General features: G+C 45.3%; 1 protein-coding gene across 2 annotated transcripts in view; it reads left to right on the top strand.

Moving 5' to 3' along the window:
• The window catches only part of Rasgef1b (RasGEF domain family member 1B), a 521,256-nt gene that overhangs the window by 318,170 nt on the left and 190,514 nt on the right, over positions 1-12,572 (top strand). The gene's annotated exons all lie outside the window — the stretch shown is intronic.

Below are 12,572 nucleotides of genomic sequence, written 5' to 3'. Positions count from 1 at the left end.
TAAACATGGTAAAACCTAAAAGAATGTTACAGACAGATCATGACAAACAACACAGAATGAATGTTTAATTTTGATGCCCTTTTGCTGAGTGGGGCAATGACTGAACTTGTTGACATGGGGCTGTGTTCTAAAACCTTGACTTGTAACACAAATTGCTAAATGGTCTTATTAATAAAAACAAAAACAAAAACGGAGCCAGGTATTGGGGTGAAAGCTGAAAGATCAGAGAAGCAGAGCAAGCCACAGCCAACCTCATCTTGCAAACTCCTCATCCGGTCCTATTTCCAGGAATCCTCAGACTGAAAGCCTCTGAGGGTCTCAGTTGAACTGGTGCTTAGTTCCTGTCTCCTCACACCTTATATGCCATTCTCCACCCATCCCTGTCATGTTCTGGGATTAAAGGCATGTGTGCTTTCCAAGCAAAGGCATGAGATCTCAAGTGCTAGGATTAAAGGCCTGTGCCACCACTGCCTGACTCTGTTCCCAGTGTGACCTTGAACTCACAGAGATCCAGACAGATTTCTGCCTCCTGAGTGATAGGATTAAAGGTGTGCACCAACTTTGTCTGGCCTCTATGTCTAATCTAGTGGCTGACTCTGTCCTCTGATCCCCAGATAAGTTTTATTGGGATACACAATATATCACCACATTGACTAAAATCTGCATGCTCATCTATGTGACCTGAACTTGACATTCTTTCTAGGTGCTGTGAAGGAAACATTTTTAGAATAAGAAACTGAGATTTTAGTCACAACAGAGAAATTAATTGCGCATCCTTGAGTCATTTTTAGTTTCTGATGAGGAGATTCTCCGAAGATTTACAGACCCATGCTGTGCACCTCCCTTTGTACCTCTAGTCTTCATTGTGCTCTGTTTCTATAGAGATGGCAGAATGGCCATCTCAAGGTCAGAAAACTCAGCTCACCAACCTCTACAGTGGCAAGCATGCTTCAATTTAATTTTGAAATGTGAAATTGACTTCTTGGTCCTCTCCGCAGAGTTTGTTTTTTCCTCAGAGGAGAGATCCAGAACCCCCTGGTGATAAGATCCTTTACAAGTGTGGAATTCTTATCCGACACAGCTTCTCTTGGTGCTATTTTAAAATGGGTGATTGCAAGGTTATTTTGAATCTGGAATTTTAAGGGAAGAAACTGTAGCTTTGCATGCAGGTCTGCTCAAGGCATTGTGTTTTCTTGTCTGCTCTGTCTGTCCAAACGCCCTTTTATCTCTGATCGGTGACAGCTTTTAAATAGAACAACCTATTTTGCACACTTTGCCTGCTTACCAGTTTGCTTAATGCAATTTTATGGAAAGAAATCCAGCATACTCCTACATATACCACGTGTATACAGGACAGCAGAAGCCCAGGACTGAGGCCTTTTAACAGTCGGTCCCCAGTTGAGTGATGTGAATGTAGAGAATCATCTTTCCTGTCGACAGCACTTGCTTTTCAATCTCCTTATAAAATACTGCTGGAAGTCTTGCTTCATGTTGAATTATCCGGGTGCCCTTACCCTGTTATACATTATTTAAGATGCACAGAGACCATGAACTCTGCTACATTGTCACAAACTCTGAGTGACTGGGATGAAGTGGATGCATCAGGAATGGGAAGGACACACCATTAGTTCTGTCTGACAGGAGAAGTATCACAGACAAATTGGGAGAGAAGGGGGCTTTGAAAGGTGAGTGAAGTAGATTCACCCATCTGCCAGATTGATGAGTAAAGAATTTGGGGCAGCAGCGAGAGCATGCAGGAGTAGGAAGGAAGGGTCTGTTGAAGAAATGGAGTGTAGTGTTAGAAATCTGTGGCACCGGGACAAGAGTGAGTCACAAAAGAGACAGATGCACAAATTAGATATGAGAGAAGGAACGCTACTGAGAAATCAGAAATGGGAGCATGGGTAGAATCAAGCACACAGGAAAACATCCTGGCACCAACATTTTACATCATTAGAGAGAGTGGGGATCGATGCTTAGAAAGAGGCACGAGAACTCGAAGTGCATTATCATGTGCTTGAGTGTCTGAGCTGTAAGTGTGTATTTAGAGACAGGTTTGTTCAGAGGTCAGCATGTTCAAGGAAGTCTTTCTGGAGGACTACAGCGGGGGCAAGGTCTGACAGGTTAGGAGACTCAAATTAGCAGTGGAAAGAAGAAAGCATTCTCCCCAACCAAATCTCAGCAGTGAGATTACAGCTGTGGGCAGAGGTGGGAGATGCAAAGGTCAATGAAAAGATTAGCCCAGTAATTAGGAGGAGGTTGATGTTGGGGGATTAACTGGTGTATTTATTTATTTATTTTAGTGGTTTCTCAGTCTTGAGTGTACACTGGGAGAACAGAGAGACTTAAGAAACACAAGAGCTTGGATCCCACCTTTAGGGACTCAACCTGGATCCCACCCCTAGAGACTCTGACTTAGCTAGCCTCGAGTGTCATCCTTGCAGTAAGATTTTTACTAATAGCACCTTTTGTCCTTTCACAGTTTCAGACACGCACATTATATGCTTAGGTCCTTCTCTTTGCCCACCCCCTTCTTTTTCTCCCCTACCTCCAACAGCCTTCCCTTCCTCACACATCTCTTTGCCCTTTTACTAGCTGTTGCTCCGGTGAGTGTCTGTCAATCACTAGGGCTGTGTTTGTGAAACTGAATTTGGAGCTAACCACGAGAACCTGGTAGGCTCACTAGTGGGTATTCAACTGGATGCCGTCCTCCCCGTCTCTCAGACTATGCTGGTAGGCAATAGTTCAGCAGTGCGTGGTGGGACCTGGTGAGTCCCTTTTCTTGCCATAGCTGACTGTTCAGGGGGACCCAGTGCTGGTGCACAAAGCTGCTGTGAGTCTACAGTTCCATGACCATGCCATGTTTACAAGATGGCGTCCCACAGCCCTTTTCCCCATCTTTTGGATCTGACGTGCTTTCCACCATGCTCTTCTGCAGTGTTTCCTGAGCCTCAGAGGGGGTGGCACCAGTGTCATGACTAGGGCTGAATCCCCAAGCATCCTTTACTTTGAGCATCTTGTGCAGATGGGTCTTTGCATTTACCTCTGCTCAGTACAAGGAGAGGCTTCCTGTGTTCAAGGCTGAGAGTAGCCTTTGTCTGGTCCAAGACAGGCTGAGAATTGCAAGAGGAATTTTTGAAGCTCACCAAGTGATTCTAGTTTGTAACCAGATGTGGGGGTATATTAAACAGATTTTCATTACTATAATGAAAGTTCCTCACAAAGAAAAAAGTTTATTTAGTACATATTTTTAGGGAGAAGTAAAAAGGGGCCATAGTGATTTTTCAGACCATGTTCTCCCTGACCTAAGGAACTCACACTAGGCTCAGTCCTTAAAGGATTTGCCTCCTCCTGGAACTGCCACGTTGGGGACCGAGTTCCCAATATAGTACACTCTTGGTACTACTTCCCACTCAATAGTAACTCAGACCACCTCTGACTCATAGCGGAGGGTAGATGATTCTATAGATATACACAGGCCAAGTTAGAAATTTGGATTTGATTCTCAAAGTATTGCATGTTCCTACGAAAATGGGGAAATAGAACAGACATCATCTCTTAGAGAGAGAGAGGAAGCTGCGAACTGAGAGTAGATTGGGAAAGGAGAAACGTTCATGCAAATGGGTCTGAGCAAAATTCCACACAGCAGTCATGGCAGGACTTCACAGAACATCAGGCTGACATTGTGTTTGTGAGAAAGGGAAGAGGAGGGAAATTTCCAGGGAGGCATTAAAGAATCAGAACCTGGTGACAAGGACAGAGAGAAGGGGGTGTGTGAATTAGAAATAGGGACCTCATGGGGACAAGACATGGCCCCTCATGGGGACAAGTCATGGCCCCCCATGGGGACAAGACATGGCCCCTCATAGGGACAAGACGTGGCCCCTCATGGGACAAGACATGGCCCCTCATAGGGATAAGACATGGCCCCTCATGGGGCCAAGACATGGCCCCCCATGGGGACAAGACATGGTCCCTCATGGGGATAAGACATGGCCCCTCATGGGGACAAGACATGGCCCCTCATGGGACAAGACATGGCCCCTCATGGGGACAAGACATGGCCCCTCATGGGACAAGACATGGCCCCTCATGGGGACAAGACATGGCCCTCCATGGGGACAAGACATGGCCCCTCATGGAGATAAGACATGGCCCCTCGTAGGGATAAGACATGGCCCCTCATGGAGGTAAGTCATGGCCCCTCATAGGGATAAGACATGGCCCCTCATGGGGACAAGTCATGGCCCCCCATGGAGACAAGACATGGCCCCTCATGGGGACAAGTCATGGCCCCTCATGGAGATAAGTCATGCCCCCTCATGGGGACAAGACATGGCCCTCCATGGGGACAAGACATGGCCCCTCATGGGACAAGACATGGCCCCCCATGGGGATAAGACATGGCCCTTCATGAGGACAAGACATGGCCCCTCGTGGGGATAAGACATGGCCCCTCATGGCCCTTGCTTCACAAAACCTGTTATTCACCATAAGATTTTTCTCTTTCCTTGTCAACAACATATGGAATGTGCCTGTCCCTTATCTTCTTATCACAAGAAAAAAGAAAAAAACAAAAATCACCAGGTGCAGGGTCATGAAGGATATCTCCAAGGACAAGCAGACCACTGATCTGTATCTTACACAGGAAAATATCCCCAAGCCACAAAGAAGCAATTTCTTTAAAAACCATCATTTTCTATGAAAAAAATGTGGTGTATATACACAGTGGATTTTCTTTTTTTAGCCATAAAAAAGAGCAAAATTATGTTATTTGCAAGAAAATGGATGCAACTGCTGCTAATCGTATTAAGCAAATTAAGTCCGTTTCAGAAAACCAAATATGGCGTGTTTTCTCTCATTTTGTATAGCTACATAAAATCAAATTTGTATATATGACATGAAAGCAGAAACGAAACCATCCAGGGGACAAACCGGATGAATGAGAGAAGAAAATGGAAGTTACAGTGGGGAAGTATGCTCAAAGTACACTAAGCATTTGTGTGAAGATGACCTCATGTAACTCAGTACCCTATTAGATGAATATACAGCTTTCCTGCACGTGTGTCTGTGTGTCTGTCCTTTCTTCATTCCCTCCCCACTGCAGCCAGGTTTCCAGGACCAAACCAAGCAGGAATTCAAAGATTGGAAGCAGGATTTCTGACCTTGTGGGACTCCTGGGATGGTGTTTTGGTATTTAAATGATTTGTAAATCATTTTTATGAATAAATAAATATATTTAACTCTAGGGCATGGTGGCAAGAATCTATAATCCAAGGTGGGGCAAGAGGGTCAAGGTTCAAGGCCAGTGTGGGCTACAGTGTGAAATCCTGTCTTAGAAACAAAATGGTGGGCTGCTGTATTGGATTGCTTAAGCAGCATCTCCAGACATCCTTACTGAAGGCTTCTGCATTCCTGCAATAATCATTTGAGTCCTTTAATTACTAAACTACAACACATTACTAGACTTTTTCTCTCTTTTTTTTAATTGAAATTTTTTTCATACATTTTGATCATGTCTTCCCTCTCCTAATCCCTCCCAGGCCCTTCCTAACTCCCCTTCTCACCCAGCTGAATGTTCCTTTTCTCTTACTCTCTTTCAAAAACAAACCAAAGAAAATAAAATAAAACTAGAAACAAAAACCCCCACAAAAATCACAAAAAATTAAATCAAGTAAGCAAAAGACCAATAAAGGCAAAAAAGAAATGTCAAGACAAAGCAAAATGAAAGAGAAAGTTCACAAAAATACCACCGAGTTCATTTTGCATTGGCCAACGACTCCTGGGCATGGGACCCGCTCGGGTCCTGTGCATGCTGCCATGGTATCCGAGAATTCATGTGTGTATCAGTCCCACTGTGTCCGGAGATCACTGTGTGCTTGGAGTCATCCATCAGCTCTGGCTCTTATCATCTTTCCACCTGTTCTTCTGCTTAGATCCCTAAGGGAAGAGGCTTGGTGAAGATATACCATTTAGGACAGAGTGCTCCAAAGTCTCTCACTCTGGACATTGTCCAGTTGTGGGTCTCTGAGTTGGTTCCCATCTACTGTGAGAGAAAGCTTCTCTGATGAGGGCTGAGTGAGGTGTTGATCTATTGGTATTATAATGTGTCTCTGGGAGTCATTTATTGTTGTGTTCCTAGCAGAATAATAATAGTAAAATTTCCCCTGGGCTTATGACCTATTTAATCTCAGGTCCTTGGCTAATTTAGCAGTGTCAGCATGGGTTCCATCCCATGGAGTTGGCCTTAAATCCAGCTGGAAAGTGTTTACTACCATAACATTTGAACCACTATACCAGATGTCATTCTAATGGGTCCACCTTAATGTGTTACATGGTCTTTTCCCCTTGCAGCTTTTAATATCCTTTCTTTGTTCAGTATATCTAGTCTTTGTTCAGTACATCCAGTGTTTGGTTGATCTAGTGTTGTGGGCATTTTTTTTTCTGGTCCAGTTTATTTGATGTTCTGTGTGCTTCTTGTACCTAGATAACAACCTCCTTTGGATTGGGGGAGTTTTCTTCGATAATTTTGTTACACATATTATCTGTGCCTTTGAACACAGAAGAATGGTTTCTTCTCCTTCCTCTATCCTTGTATTCCTAGGTTTGGTCTGTTCATAATTCCAGAATCCCTGCTATTTTGTCCTTGGATTTAACATTCTTTAAGCTATCTGTTTCTTCTACCTTGTTTCTTTTATGTCTTGTAATCTTTTGGTGAGATTTTTGTTTGTCCTCCTAAGATTTTCATTTTCAGTTTTATTTCAGTTTGGATTTTTTTTTTTTTTGGTTTTTTGAGACAGGGTTTCTCTGTGTAGCTTTGCACCTTTCCTGGAACTCACTTGGTAGCCCAGGCTGGCCTCGAACTCACAGAGATCCACCTGGCTCTGCCTCCCGAGTGCTGGGATTAAAGGCATGTGCCACCACCGCCTGGCTCAGTTTGGATTTTTGTTACTGATTTTATTTCTGCTTTTATGTCTTTGAAGTGTTTTCGGTTTTTCATTCAACTCTTTGTGTGGTCATGGTCTCCATTAAGACATTTATTCATATCCTCTTTAAGGTCCTTGAACATATTCGTAATTGCTGTTTTGAAGTCTTTGTCTCATGCTTCAGCTACATTGCATTTCTCAGGGCCTATTTTAATAGAGTTGCTGTCTGCTGGAGGAGACATATTGTCTTAGCTGGTCATGTTTGTGTTTTTGTGCTGGCATCTAGGCATGTGGGGTTATGAGGTTTGAGGTGGTTCTTGGCATATGTATCTGGTCTTGTCTTGGTTGGATGGGTGTTCTGGTCTTTGGTTTCTGTTGCCCACTCTGGATTCTAGCCACGTGTGGTGGCTGTGGGTTCTCTGGTAGAGACTGCTTCTGAGGGTCACAGGTGACACCAAGGACTGGAGGAAAGTCTGAGGCCCAGCCCAGTGTGGGTCCCTGATAAAAAATATTTCTGTAGATAGGCAGCTGACACAAAGGAGTGAGGTGGGGTGGGAGGGAAGGCTGGAAAGGGTGGCAGGAAACAGCTAGGGGAACACCAGTTATGCACCAAGAAGCAGAGTCCGGGGAATGGAGGTAGGTGGGATTAGGGGCTCCTGCCTGCAGGCTGCCGTCAGGAAAAGAGTAAGTCTGGAGAGACTAGTCTTCAAAGGTAAGCATTAGTGAGATGCAACTTGTGAGAAACGTGAATTCGCTTTCTTATTATTATATGTTAGCATTCTGTGTTTTATGACATTAATTCATTGATGATTCACGAATCCATTTGCATTGTGATCCAACTCCTCCCATTTTGTAGATAAAGAAACTGGGTGCAGTCATTTACTCAAAGCCACCACTGGTCTGTGGTAGACCTGGGCTGTTTGGCTTCAGAACTGAGCTGCCATTCAACAAGGTTCGCACACAGCGCTTAGCTCATCGTAAGTACCACACATGTTACGCACTCACTTCCTAGCCTGGTGCTTGGGGAACAAAAGAAAGGCCAGGAGAAACTGATGCAATACAGAGACCTGGGGATGCGGGGAGGACAGGGAATCTTCATTACTCTACAGGAAACGTCCACATCATTCTCTGCCAGGGTCTCTCGTTGCTCACCTGTCACTTTACCACTAAGGTGTATGAGTTCTTTTGAGACTCTAAATGCAACTCTGTCAGGTTTTTAATTTGCAGATATTTTGACTATTCTATAATTTCTTCTTACTTTCTTTAAGGAATACATTTGTGTCCACATGATGTAAGGGATACACACTACGGTGTACACGTGGACGTCAGAGGACAACTTTGTGGACATGGGGGATCGAACTCAGGTCCTCAGACTTGGGTAGCAAGCGCTTTACCTACTGAGCGACTCACTGGCACCCTCTCTTCACTTTCTTGATTGTGTGCTTTGAAGTACACAATTTATTATTTTTGATGGAGTGCAATTTATTGACTTATTTCTTTTGTTTCATGTTCTTTGGGTGTGCTAAGAAGACCACTCAGCCCAAGGTCACAGAGACTTGCACCAGTATCTCTGTCACTTAGGTGTGAGTACTTATGCTCAGGCCTGAGAAACGAGAACCAATTTCATTCTTTGGGGATTTGTGCAATTTTTTTTGGAAAACTGTTTTTTTTTTCTTTCTTTCTCCCCCATTTAATTGTTTTTAGTACACCTGTCAGGAATTTTTCTATCACACTGTGGGTTGCCTGTCTTTTGAATGAGAAAACAATGAAGGTTTAGTTATCTTATAGGACCTGTTGCTACTGCTTCTTGTCATATTTATATCACCGCAGCATTTTGAGCCGGGTGTGGTGGCACACTCCTGGAACCCCAGCACCGCAGATCCAGAGCTGCCCCCCCCCCCCGTCAGCCATTCTGCAAGCGCGGTGCCCTGTTTCTTTGGCTCACAACCCTGTGGGGCTGACACTGGGTTCTGTGGCTCCGTCATTTTTACCTCGGTTCCCTAAACTTCTTGCTGGGTTTTGATAGAGTTCCAGGAGTCTGGTCCTTCTGACCAACTCAAAATCCTTTTCGAAATGCATATCCTTCCGCTGCTGTGGAGTTAAAACGGCCACCCTTCCTGACGGTGCCCAGGGCCCAGGAATCATGCAGGAGCAGAGGGGTCAAATGGTCCCCTTCTCATCCTGGCCACTTTGTGTAGCTGTAGCTACACACGAGGAACATAAGCTGAAGAGAGCCTGAGGGCTGGCTGGCCAGCTGGGGCTGCTGTGTGTTGAGAGCCAAGGCAACCTAAGAAGCTGCCCATCCCAGGCCCTTCTGCCTGTAGACCCAGTGAGGAGCAGTGAGAGGCAGGAGGCTTTGGGGGTAGATCTTCAGTCTTGAATAGCAAGTGCTTTATCTCCTGAGCGACCTCGCTGGCCCTATCTGGGCCACAGAGATTCAGTATCTGAGCTGGCCTGGCTGTGGTCTCAGTTTGGACACAAAGAGAGGAGAAAGGAATTCTGGGCTGGAACTTGAGGTCCACTGACCCCTCCCCAGGCCTTGAGTCTCTCTGTGAGGCCATATGTTGTGGCACCTCCGGAATGGGGGGAGGGCGGGGGGGGGGGGGCGGGGGGGACATATGGAGAGATGCAGTTTCAGTGACCCAGTGGGAGCCCCGAGGAGAGGCAATTTTTGACCTGCTTGGATCATTTTTGCACAATGTTGTAAAATCTTAGCTGTGGGTCTGTTTTCTCTGAAACTGCTGCTTGACTAACTCAGCAAAATGGTCTGAGAAATTAATCTGCTGACACTTCTGTGAGGCATCTATAATGATGCCATTTACATAATTTGCACCAACTTCTGCCCCCTTCTCCAGAGATATGTAGTTGGCCCATTCCTATGCCAGAGATGAAACTTCAGCTTCCTGGCATTGTCTCTGCCTTGAGGGTGAATATGGGATAGAAAAGCAAAAAAAAAAAAAAAAAAAAAAAAAAGATCTCATTTGGATTTTTCCTCAGAAGGACTGTGTGTGTAATCAGCCTGGCGTGTGGTGTGGATATACGCTGAGCACACACATCCTTGTGAGTGTGAGAGCACACACCCTTGTGAGAGCTTACTACTGTGGCATTCACCATCCCTCTCTAAACCTGCTAGACTGAGAGCTCCAGCCCTCCTTGAATGAAGGATGCTCTCAGACTCTAAGTACCCATGGTTAAATATGCAAGTGCCGGGGTCCCCAAAGGTCTGCCACAACATGCCTGAAGGATGCTCGGGGAAGCTGTTGCTGCAGCACGCGGGGCACCACTGGAATATGGTGGTGGAGAGGACAAGGAATGGTAAAGGTCCTGTAGCAGGAGGGTCAGCCCTGCACAGTTTCCCCACCCAGGATGTGAATGGAATCCTTTCACTGGGACACAGTGATGCAGCAACCTGAGCCCACTCTTCAGCTCTGTGTTACTGAGTTTGCTCTCTTGTCTACATAGTCTGGTAAGCAGTGGGAGGAGTCAGGGAGATGTTGAGCATCAGCTCAGTCCACGCTGTTCGCTTCCCTTTCTGCTTCCCCTGTGATCTAGATTCATCCGAGCTCCATCCCTAGGAACTATCTTCCTTCTGCAGCTCTATCCCTGCTGGCCACGCCTGACCTTCATCTTGTTATCTCCATTAATATTAATAACAGTCCACATTGGTAGCACAGGAGATGCTAGATGATTCTTATATGTTATTTTATTTTGTTTCTATGGTGACCCTCGTGAAGAGGACATTAGAATGACTTTTATAGGGGGGGGGGTAAAAGGGGTTTTGAGGGAGCTTAAAAACATGCTCACAGCCAAACTGGGGAAGGGGATGCAGAGAAGGTTTGGAGGGTCCCTGTGACCACAGCTATGTCCAGCTCAGCATTACCAGAGATCTTCCAGGTGGCACGGACTGCCTACCAGGACTACCTTCCCTGGGCCAGTGGACTCTTCCTGGTCTCTCCTGCTGGTCTGCTTTCCATGCTGCTGTTCCTTCGGCTGGGAAACATCTTTCCTCCTTGTCTTTATCCCAACATCTCCTTGGCCTGGCTAACTCCTGCTACAACTTCAATCTCACTTCTTTGGAGAACCCATGTTGGTTTGGGGGTCTCCCATCTGCGCACCCTTATTTCCTTGATCACGAGCAGTAATGACAATGTTTTGTGTCTGTGCCCCTTCTTAGACTCTAAGGGGTTGTGACATTTGGAGCACTGTGTCCTCAAGGTCAGGCTCTGCACCTGAGCAGATACCTGTGAGAAATGGAGGTAGCAGTTGCTTCTCCTTCTGGCTCTTTCCTTTCTAAAAGTGTTACATGTGTGATTTCCCTAGCCCCAGCCTTCTGGGCCCACTAGCTGTACATGCACGTGTGTGTGTGTGTGTGTGTGTGTGTGTGTGTGCGTATGCATGTGCATATGTGCATGTATGTATGTGCATATGTGTGTATGCATGTGTATATGTGTGTATATGTGTGTATGTGTATATGCATGTGCATGTATGTGCATATGTGTGTGCATATGTGTGTATATGTGTGTATGTGCATGTGTGTGTATGTGCATATGTATGTGTGTATGTGCATATGTGTGTATATGTGTGCATGTGCATATGTGTATGTGCATGTGCGTGTGTATATGGTGTATATGTGCATGTGTGTGTATGCATATGTGTGTATATGTGTGCATGTACATATGTGTATGTGCATGTGTGTATGTGTGTATGTGCATATGTATGTGTGTGCGTGTGTGTGTGTGTGTGTGTGTGTGTGTGTGTGTGTGTGTGTGTTGCTAGGGATATAACCCAGGGCTTTGCTGAACTCTATTCCCAACCTTTTTACTTGAGATTCTGTATTGCCAGGTAAACTCCAAGACTGGTTGGTTTGTTGGTTTTCTTTCTTGATTGTTTGTTTGGAGGCGGTTTCAGTATGTGGACCAAATTACCAAATTAACTTCGAACTCATGATTCTTCTGCCCCAGCTTCTGGGGTGATGGGGTTACAAACTTGGGTCACCACACGTGGCTCTAGGTGAGAAATTGAATGGAGGCCAGGTGGGGAGTCTAGCCAAGATAGAGAATAGAGGCAGAAGTTTCATGAGAAGGCACATGGGGACCTATAGGACTGACAAACTGTGGTGTGTGGGGGGGGGGGAGGGGGAGGGCAGACTCACCAGGCCACATAAAATTGATTAATTCCTCTAACCTTGGGGTAATTAAACTAGAATCCAAACTGAGCCTGGTAGGATCCCTAAACCCAAGACTCTTCAGCCTACTTGACAGAAAAGTTGTGGGTTTTTTTTTTATTGTTTTAGAAAAACAATAGATAAATATTTATTCCTTGAATACTGTTCTTGATCAGACATTAAAAAGAACTAATTTATGAACTCAAAGCCAGCACATATTTCTCTAGGCCTTGCTACATCCTATGACTACTACGTTCTGAGGGTGTCTACCAGGTTCCAGGAGCAGACACACGTGGTTAGGTCAGCTTTCTTGCTCATGCGTTGTTCCCTCCAGTGCTTACTGAAATCCACAGATGTGGTAGCCCCCCCCCCTTCATTGTGTGCATCAGGAAGCAAAGGTTACATAACTCACCCAAGGCTGCACATCTCCTCCTTGGCCTGGATAGAATTTGAACTCAGACCTGTCGGAATCCCAAGTCCAG

This window comes from Peromyscus maniculatus, chromosome 10, assembly GCF_049852395.1.
Source record: "Peromyscus maniculatus bairdii isolate BWxNUB_F1_BW_parent chromosome 10, HU_Pman_BW_mat_3.1, whole genome shotgun sequence".
NCBI lineage: Eukaryota > Metazoa > Chordata > Mammalia > Rodentia > Cricetidae > Peromyscus > Peromyscus maniculatus.
The sequence above is the reverse complement of the archived record's forward strand: the minus strand, read 5'-3'. Positions and strand labels throughout refer to the sequence as shown.